This window comes from Clytia hemisphaerica, unplaced genomic scaffold (genome assembly GCF_902728285.1).
Source record: "Clytia hemisphaerica strain Z4C2 unplaced genomic scaffold, Clytia hemisphaerica genome assembly, whole genome shotgun sequence".
Taxonomy (NCBI): domain Eukaryota; kingdom Metazoa; phylum Cnidaria; class Hydrozoa; order Leptothecata; family Clytiidae; genus Clytia; species Clytia hemisphaerica.
In genome coordinates, this window is record NW_027104371.1 from 600,010 (window position 1) to 610,266 (window position 10,257).

General features: G+C 41.0%; 2 long non-coding RNA genes across 2 annotated transcripts; one reads left to right on the forward strand and one right to left on the reverse strand.

Annotated features, from left to right (window-relative positions):
• The first annotated feature begins 750 nt into the window (after positions 1-750).
• Positions 751-1,652, forward strand: LOC136818565 (uncharacterized). The gene is made up of 3 exons (XR_010848253.1): positions 751-785; positions 1,222-1,353; positions 1,596-1,652. It is a non-coding gene; the product is annotated as an uncharacterized lncRNA (long non-coding RNA).
• A 3,202-nt stretch (positions 1,653-4,854) lies between these two features.
• LOC136818548 (uncharacterized) lies at positions 4,855-5,955 on the reverse strand. The gene is made up of 3 exons (XR_010848251.1): positions 5,864-5,955; positions 5,577-5,674; positions 4,855-5,246 (listed from the first exon to the last, which is right to left on the reverse strand). It is a non-coding gene; the product is annotated as an uncharacterized lncRNA (long non-coding RNA).
• Between the last annotated feature and the right edge of the window lie 4,302 nt (positions 5,956-10,257).

Here is a 10,257-nt window from a genome sequence, read left to right on the forward strand (position 1 = left end):
GACTCGTATGCTTCTTAAGATCCATTTTTATAGTTTACATTGATTCAAAACTTTGAGGTGAATTATGATGTTTTTATTTCTTTGGATAAAGTAAAATGGATTAAATCTTAAAACTGGTCAATGTCATTGAACATTCAGATTCTGAAGAAATTGATATGCTCAAACATCGTTCAGAAATCGCATTTGAATATTTGACTGATATCATCCGGGAAGATGGAAGGGACAAAGAATTATTTAAAGAAATATTTGTGAATTTAGCTGCCATGAACCAGACACTGTCTCGAAGTTCTAGAGGCTTATTTGTCATTTTTCTAATTTAATATATCCAAGTCCTGTGAATCACATAAAATTGAAGTAATTTATGAATTTTTACATATTATTTATTGATTGCAAAAAGGAAAAAGCAAAGCACTTTTTAGGTATGGCTCAGTGGTTCAAAAATTACACGTTTTTTATCAGAACCAGAAGTAACCACGCTAAGCGTGGGCTGAACTCTATTTTTTGAAATGTCCAGGCTTAAATGTTTTAACAGATTTTTTAATCAAATAAGGTAAAATCATATTCAAAGAGTGCTCGATAAAACCAACCAGGTTTTTTACGAATTTTCAGCCGTGTAGTAGCTTTTGAACTATTTATTTACTTATTACTTTATTTTATTCAGGAGATGCCCTGGCTGCGCTAACAAGATTTCCATTTTGTCGAGATTGTTCTTTCAAAATACGCGGCAGAAACTGTCAACATGGATAACAATTTTGGATGGTTGGTGCAAAGAAAAGACGATTAGGGTTAGTGAGTATAACCAAAACTATGAGGATGTTTTTTGGTCTAAAAATAGAATAAGTAAAGTGAAGAGGAAAGTTGCCCTCAGATAAGCACTAAAAATGTGTCTCAACCGTATAGATAGCCAAGCCAGAACAAGATACATGATAACGTGATAACAAAACTTTGAATCTTTTACTCAGACTTTCTATTTAGTTATTGTAAACGTTTTCCAGTTCAACTGTCTTAAAAGATTTTAGTGTTTATTATATACACTGTAACCTTTTTTCATTTCATCTACAATAATTATCGATGTTACTCACAACGTTGAATATCATGTCAGTTATTGCACGACGCAAGGTCGTCTTTACTTGTTTGAAATGAAGTAGTTTCGAAAAAGAGCTTTTATTTCCTTGGTTTGCTGGGAATTTTGTTTTTTAAAACTCTCATTTTAATGTCTAGGGAATGGCTGAGGAGTTTGATGTCAACAAAACAATGGTGAGCGAGATGTGCAAACACTTCAGGGAGGCTTGTCAAACGTGGATTGTAGAGACCAACCCAGTGTTTCTTGGTGGGGAAGGGAAACATGTACTGGTGAAAAGATTTAAGGTATTTTTATTCTTTATCCACCAGTCTAAACAAGGTTGTTTATGAATTGTGCTAGCTGATGGAGGGCGGTGTCGGTATTTAATTTTTTTTCAACCATCCCGGATCTTATGAGGGCCAATTTTGATTTTTTCAAATATTTTAAGCTGTCAAATAGATAGGATAATAAACTCGTTTTTCGGTGAACAGACCAAATATAAATAAAAATAAAAATCGTTCTTGACTTGAAGGATTGTGACGATGTAAGATGCGAGATCCTCATACTAACGGAGACGGACAAACAGTTCGGTTATTTGTTACATAACTCAAATAACAGATACCAACACGGTTGGCCCATTCCTGTGAAGGCAGGAACATTTGTTTTTTCAGAGAAAGTTCTCAATGTCCCAGCTGGTTGTCAACAAAGCCAGAATGTCCAGCTTTTTCAAGGACACCACACCGTCCAAGCAGGCTCTCGACTGGGTGAAAAAGAAAAGGAGTTTTCGGTGTCCACAGGCTGGAAGTTTCTGGCGGAGTACAACTATCGGCACTTCGTCGAGATGAACGACGACTTCGGGGAGAAAATGATTAGTCTTGTAAGAGATGTTTATGCAAATATCTTTTCACAATAGTCTACTACTTGTAATTACACAATAGTCTACTACTTGTGATTAATTATTATTTCTAACCGAAGAAAAAAATGATAAAAACATAAACTTATTTGAATTCTTTTGTTTTTTCCTAAAATTATCAAAGAGGTCTACAAAAGACATTTCCATTGATAATAAATAGATTTCTAGAACAGATAGAGAAAATAGAGGGTGTGGCATAACTTTCATTTGGGTTCGAAGCAGGACAGTGGAAGGGTGTGGTATAATTCCGATTTGGGTGCGAAGCGGGACAGTGGAAGGGTGTGGCGTAATTCCGATTTGGTTACGAGGAGGGACAGTGGAAGGGTGTGACGTATTTCCGATTTGGGTACAAAGCGGGACAGTGGAAGGGCGTGGCGTAATTCAATTTGGGTACGAAACGAGGCAGTGGAAGGGTGTGGCGTAATTCTGATTTGGGTACGAAGCGGGACAGTGGAAGGGTGTGGCGTAATTTCGATTTGGGTGCGAAGCGGGACAGTGGAAGGGTGTGGCGTAATTCTGATTTGGGTACGAAACGGGACAGTGGAAGGGAGTGGCGTAATTCTGATTTGGGTACGAAGCGGGACAGTGGAAGGGTGTGGCGTAATTCCGATTTGGGTACGAAACGGGACAGTGAAAGGGTGTGGCGTAATTCCGGACAGTCGCTTTCACTGTCCGGGTTATACCCATGTGCTACGCTAACCCGACCTGACCCGATGAAAGTATTATCTCTCAGATTCTACTTATTATGGCCTCTAAAATTGACATTTTTCAAATATTATGCATTATGCAATATGCACTATGTTTTATGCAGTTTGGACCTGCCGGCCCCTAAACCCGACTTTTCTTAAATTTTGGGAAGCTTATTAGGATTAGGCTTTAGCTGTTTTACGACCCTTCTTTTGGGAGGGGGGGGGCTGGAATTAAAGTTTGCGTGATTTACAACCCTTATAGCATAATTCTGAACGCGCAAAAAGGGACCCTTAATAGCGGTACATTCTTTTTACTATAAATTATCTTTATTTTACTTGGCTCTGATTTCATTGAGCACTCTGCAACATCAATCACAAACAATACTGAAGGATCATAGAAAGACATTAATATATTCTTTTGATTTATATTTCTAGATCATTAACATTTAATAGAAATATTACTAAAACATATACATTGTTGGTATCAATTCATTGGAGGATCTTTATTCATGTTAATGATCTTCATTGCTCAACTTGGATGAATTTTGTTTGATTGGTACTGACTCAGTCGCCATACGATAAACTGAACAATGGTTGTGCTCAATTGTCCCGTTGCAAATTGTGATTTTCGCACTGATGTTGATGTCATCGGTGCTGCAGCCATTCTGAATCTACATGCCCATGATCATCGCAACCCAACGCCTGCTCCGGCCCAACAAATTGCAAGCACGCCAAAGCTTGTCCGCCCAAAAGTCGAGCAGAACTCCACCGGAGAGGATTGGAATGCTTTTCTGAGACGATGGGAGACATTCCGAATTGGATCTCACATTGCTGATCCAGCAGCTCCCACTCAATTACTCGAATGTGCTACCGACCAGCTTGGGAACATTGTTCTGCGAGCCCACCCAACATTCACCACCAAACCACTTGCTGAAGCTTTGACCATCTTGAAATCAATAGCTGTTGTGCCCGTTGCTCTTGGTGTATTACGAGCTGATCTTTCATCAATGCGCCAGGACCCCGATGAACCTTTTCGTACTTTCGCAGCTCGTGTTCAAGGAAAGGCTGAGACCTGTGAGTTCAAGACTGACTTTGAGATAACTTGTAACGCTTGTGAGAACGTTTTGTACGGAGAGACTTATTACACTGATGAAGCAATACGCGATGTGCTATTGAACGGAATTTCAGATCTTGACATCCGTCGTGAGGCACTCAGTTCGGATGGTATCCAGACAAAGTCAATCGCTGACACCATCGCATTCGTCGAGACCAGGGAGACCGCTCGCAATGCTAATCCGTCTTCTCAAGTTTCAGCAATATCTGAATACAGACGCTCTATTAGAGACAATAAGAATAATAATCATAGAGACAATCGTCCTCGTATACCATCACCTTCCAAATTTGACCAGTCCAAGACCGCCTCATGCCCGGACTGCGGATCGACCTTCCACCTCTTCACAAAGAAAGCTCGGGGATGGAACCGAAAGCCCTTTACACGCTGCCAACCATGCTGGAGAAAGCTAAATTCCAACTCGAAACAGGAAAGCACCACTGGGTCAATCAATATCGTTGAGGATGACGTATTTGGTCAGATCTCTGCCATCAACATGCCCACCGATTCGTCCAAACATAAAACGCACACACTGAACCATCAGATTTTCAGCAAAGGGGAATGGAAGAAAGCGAAAATTAACGCCCATCCTAAAGTATCCCTGAAATTAAGCCTTGATAACCAGACACCAGGTCAAATTGACATTTCAGCTATTGCAGACTCAGGTGCCCAGTCGGACCTGTGGTCTCTCGACCAATATTTGAGTGCTGGATTTCGTAAATCAGACTTATTACCAGTATCATTATCATGCAAAGCAGCCAACCACTCTCCCATTCGCATTGAGGGTGCCTTCCGAGCTGTACTGAAGGGACAATCTAAATCAGGTACCCAGCCGGCAAAAAAACGTTTAAAAAACGTTTAAAAAACGTTTTTCACAACGTTTGGAAAACGTTTTTTTCAGGTTGTATTTGTCGCACTTTAAAACGTTTTTTCACAACGTCAAAAAAACGTTTTTCAAACGTTTATAGATTACGTTTTTGCAAGGCGTTTAAAAAACGTTGTTTCTACGTTTTCTTCTAGCCACTTGAAAGACGTCTTTTTGGAACTAATTTTGGACGTCTCTAGGACGTTTCCGAGACGTTCTAATTTTATTAATTTCGGTATGGTACGTTTCTGAGACGACTTAAAAACGTCTTTAAAAGTTATTTTAGATTAGTTTTAACACGTCTCTAAGACGTTCTTTGCCAAAATAATTCCTATTCATTGCACTATTATGAGAAAGACCGTACACACATTTGAATTTTCTTTGAATGCTCTTTTCTATATAATTTTCTGGGTATGATAATCTACAATCAGTATAAATTAAACGCAATGAAATCAAAAATTTAATGTTCTTTCTCTCTTCCGTCCTTCCTTTCTGGCATCTTTGTGATAATCATTCCAAACGTTTCCAGTATGATTGCTATTCGAAGTGTTAAAAAACGATATCTTGATTGCGATTTCTTTGGTCTCCTTCACACATTTGCGATCCTGAAAAAATAAAAGACGAATAGTAAATTTGATGTTTAAATATTTTTTAGCTGCAGTTGAGACGTTGAAAACTATCTTTTCTTTCCACGGGAAAAAGAATGCTCTAGAAGGTGTGAAAAAACTTCTTAAATTTCATGGCCAAACTTTATGTTTCACGAAATGTATTCTATAAGGGGACTTTGCTAAATTATTGTCGTTAAGACAGGGGTGTTTCCAAGTCAAATTTCATTAGTTTGAAGTACCAAGCTCACCCAGTGATGCAAGGGTATTAACAAGAAATTAGCATAGTTTTGGAAAGATATTATTAAAGTCTTGTTACATTTCACCTACCTTTACTAGCATATTTTCGGTACTTTCTGCTGGCGACCACACAAAGTCAGCTGAGGATAGTCGCAATAAGGAAACCAATAATACACTCCAGCTTGAATCTGAGGGAAAAGAAGTTAAAATAAAAAGTTTTAACATAAAGTTTACCGAAGATTATGTAATTTTTCCAAGGTTTGCTCTCAAAAATAAGTATCATCAGAAATTGAAACCTGAAATAAGCTACACCGATAAAGCCTCTAAGAATTAACTTAAATATCAAAAGCATTTTCAGTTTAATGTAAACTACTTACATTATCTATTTTTGTAAAAGAACCAGCTTCTTCCAGTCTTCGTGCATGAAACATCCAACTTTGTTTGATTTTTATTTTTATTTTTGAACTACAAGTGATTTCGAATTCGAACGTTCGAACGTTCGAACGTTCGAAAGCTGTCCAGAAAAGAAGTCATTCCATTGTTAATTCGGCGGACGATGGGGGCGGCGAGTGGGTGTTTCTATTACAAGTTTATATTCTACGGGTGGGCGATCTTACGAGGTATTCAAACAGGGAGTGGGCGTTTTATTAAAATATATTTTTTAAAACTTAAAGAGAAGTCAATAAAGTAAAAGAGAAAAATATATATAGAATATCTCTGCTATATCTCAGAGCAGGTAGGTAAAGTCTTGGGATAAAAGCTGAGAAGAGTCGATGAAGTTATATTTATATATTTCAAATATAAATCTTGGGCACTACACTTTCGTCACAAAAAAACGTTTTATAGACGTTTAAAAAACGTTGATCAAAATCACGTTTAAATCAAGTTTAGCAAAAACGTTTCTTAAACGTTGTTAGCAAAACCTTTGAAAAACGTTTGGATTTTAACGTTTCAACAACGTTTTATAAACGTTATGAAATAACGCGTTTTCTCTACAACGTTGAAAAAACGTTTATAAAACGTTTTTTGGCAACGCGTTTTTTCACAACGTGATTTAAACCTAAAAAAAACGTTTTGAAAACGTTGTGTGCCGGCTGGGTAGCATGATAACTTGTCGCACATTGATCTACGTTAGTCGGGACGTTAAGACTATGTATTTGTCATACGAAACAATGCTCTCTCTTGGCATAGTTAATCATGAGTTTCCATCAGTTGGTCAGTTCATGAATCCCAGTACTCAACCGTCGAAACCAGATGTTGACCAACCAATGTTAAGTGACATATTCGAGACGAACGTTGAAGTGACGTGTGATTGTCCAAGAAGAACACCTGTCCCACCTCGCCCGACGAAACTTCCTTTTGAGTGTACCGAGGAAAACATTCCTGAAATGCGTGACTGGTTGCTCAAGACATTCGCTGGTTCGACCTTCAATACCTGTCCACATCAGCCACTCCCTACCATGACCGGACCTCCAGTCGAAATTCATCTCAAAGAAGACGCCAAACCTGTTGCTCGACACAAAGCAATCCCGGTACCCATTCATTGGCAAGAGCAAGTACGTCAAGACCTCTTCCGTGATGAATCACTCGGTGTTATCGAACGCGTCCCTTATGGTGAACCCTCGCAATGGTGTCATCGCATGGTGGTCACCCGTAAACATGATGGATCACCACGTCGAACTGTTGATCTCTCCCCCTTAAATAAACACTGCAAAAGGGAGACTCATAATGCTGAATCGCCATTCCATCTTGCAAGACGGATCCCACGACACACATGGAAGACGGTTACTGACGCATGGAACGGTTTTCATAGTGTCCCGTTGCGTGAATCCGATCGTCACCTCACAACATTCATCACAACATATGGTAGATGGAGATACAAACGTGCTCCTCAAGGTTTCTTGTCATCTGGTGATGGTTACAACCGTCGCTTTGACGCTATACTCGCTGATTTTGATCGAAAAGAGCGCATTGTGGACGACACATTGTTTTATGATAATGAACTCCAAGAACATTGGTGGAGAACTATTGACTTTCTTATAACTGTCGGTAATGCTGGTATCGTTCTTAACCCAAATAAGTTTCAGTTTGCCTCTCGCGAGGTAGACTTTGCTGGTTTCCGCATTACTAGTGAACGCATTGACCCACTTCCCAAATATTACAATGCGATCAAGAACTTTCCTACACCTAAATCAACCACAGACATTAGAAGTTGGTTTGGGCTAGTGAACCAGGTTGCGAACTATGCTCAGCTTCGCCAGTACATGGAACCATTTCGTCCTTTTCTGTCACCCCGCCATCCCTTCAAATGGACAGCTGAACTCAACAAGGCTTTTGAAGATTCCAAGCTGGCCATCGTCGAAGCCATTCGTAAGGGTGTTGAAATCTTTGACCTCGAGCGACCAACGTGCCTTCGCACCGACTGGTCGAAAAAGGGAGTCGGTTACTTCCTTCTACAAAAACACTGTTCCTGTCCAGAAACGACTCCAGACTGTTGCGAAGATGGATGGCGCATCACCCTAGCTGGATCAAGATTCCTATCCCCTGAAGAGCAGAACCTTGACGAACCGATTGAAGGAGAGGCGCTTGCTATCGTTTATGCCCTTGAGCAGACTAAGTACTTCACCCTTGGATGTCACAACCTTATCATCGCAACAGATCACCAACCTCTTGTCAAAATTTTCGGTGATAGAACACTTGATGAGATTTCTAATGAGAGACTGTTTAAATTAAAGAAAAGGATTCTACCATGGTACTTTAACGTAATCTGGGTACCAGGTGAAGAAAATTCTGCAGCCAACGCAACTTCACGATACCCTTCTGCTGATCAACCTAACGATTGTGTTCCATGGATGGAATGTCTGGCTGCCTCAGCTATTCAAAACGACACCCACAATCTCACATCGATAACATGGGAGACTCTGTCAGCAGCTACACGTACTGATCCTACATTTATCACCCTTCGAGAAGCCATTATTCAAGGATTCCCTGAAGCCTATCGAACAGACCCGACAACAGCTCCATTCTGGCGTTATCGCGACAGCCTCCACCTGGTCGAAGATGTCATAGTTTACAATGACCGTGTCGTGGTACCATCATCTCTCCGACCTACTGTTTTAGACGTGCTTCATTCAGCCCACCAAGGAGCTTCAACTATGGCTCTTCGTGCCCGTGCTACAGTCTTTTGGCCTGGCATGACGGATGATATTGAACGGCGACGTCAATCATGCAGAGATTGTATCAAGAATGCACCCTCTCAACCACGCCTTCCCAGCGAAGTGACCGCCCCACCCGCAACACCTTTCGAACAAACATTTGCTGATTTTTTTGAATGTGTCGGTCAGCATTACCTCGTCATCGGGGATCGATTGTCTGGTTGGTCGGATGTCTTTCGCTCACCTAAAGGATCGCCACAAGCAGGATCAGAGGGGCTTATCTGCTGCCTTCGAAATTGTTTCGCCAGATTCGGTGTTCCAGAAGAAATTTCTAGTGATGGAGGTCCAGAATTTGTCAGTAAAGCTACAGAAGATTTCCTTGCCAAATGGGGAGTTCGTCATCGCCTATCATCTGCTTATAACCCGCAGTCAAATGGCCGAGCTGAAGTTGCTGTGAAGACAACCAAACGTCTCCTTCGATCAAACACATCTCCATCAGGAATACTTGACAATGATCGCTTCCTCCGCGCAATGATGCATCTCAGAAACACCCCAGATCCAGACTGCAACGTCTCACCAGCTGAAATCGTATTCGGTCGACAACTCCGTGATGCATTTGCTTTCGTTAACAGACTGGAGAAGTTTAACAATGACAACATCAGCCCAGTTTGGCGTACTGCTTGGAAGAAAAAGGAGGAGGCCCTTCGACAACGTTTCCACCGATCAGCCGAAGAACGCAACAACCACACACGACCGCTACCTCCTCTTCGTTTCGGCGATCGATGCTACATACAGAATCAAACCGGTCCCCATCCAAAACTCTGGGAGCGTTCTGGTACCGTTGTGGAAGACCATGGCCACAGTAGTTACACACTAAAAGTCGACGGCACTGGTCGCGTCACACGTCGTAACCGTCAACATCTTCGCCGATTCCAACCTGCTTCAACAGAAATTGTCAGCAGGCAATCATTCGTCGGTCAGCCAGTACCCGCTTCCATTAGACATGAATCTCCACCTCCCAAGGCACAGGAACCTGCACCGAGCGTTCCTGCGACGTCCCCATCGTCGACAGTTCCTGCACCCATGGAAATCCGTCCCATCCCTGACGTCCCCATACAAGACGAACCATCCCATCCCGAAGATCAGTCACCTAACAAGACTCCTCCCCCAGTTGTGTCCACCCCACGACCACAACGCCAACGTCGTTCACCTCGTCGTTATGAACCAGAAACTGGACATTGGAAATGATACGAACTGATACTAATGAACTGTACATAAACTGATATTATACTTCTTCCTATTGACTTGATTTTGACTTCGTCAAACTGGGGGGGATGAAGGATCATAGAAAGACATTAATATATTCTTTTGATTTATATTTCTAGATCATTAACATTCAATAGAAATATTACTAAAACATATACATTGTTGGTATCAATTCATTGGAGGATCTTTATTCAAATACTAAATTATCTTTACGCAAATTTGATTGAAGTTTGATTTTCCGATTTTTCAAACTGCTATGTTTCAAAAAAGGCACCCTTAAGGCCGGCACATATCCATACCCTTCTCTTGCCTAAGTACCCCCTCCCCGGGCTGCCTTTTTTCGAACGAAT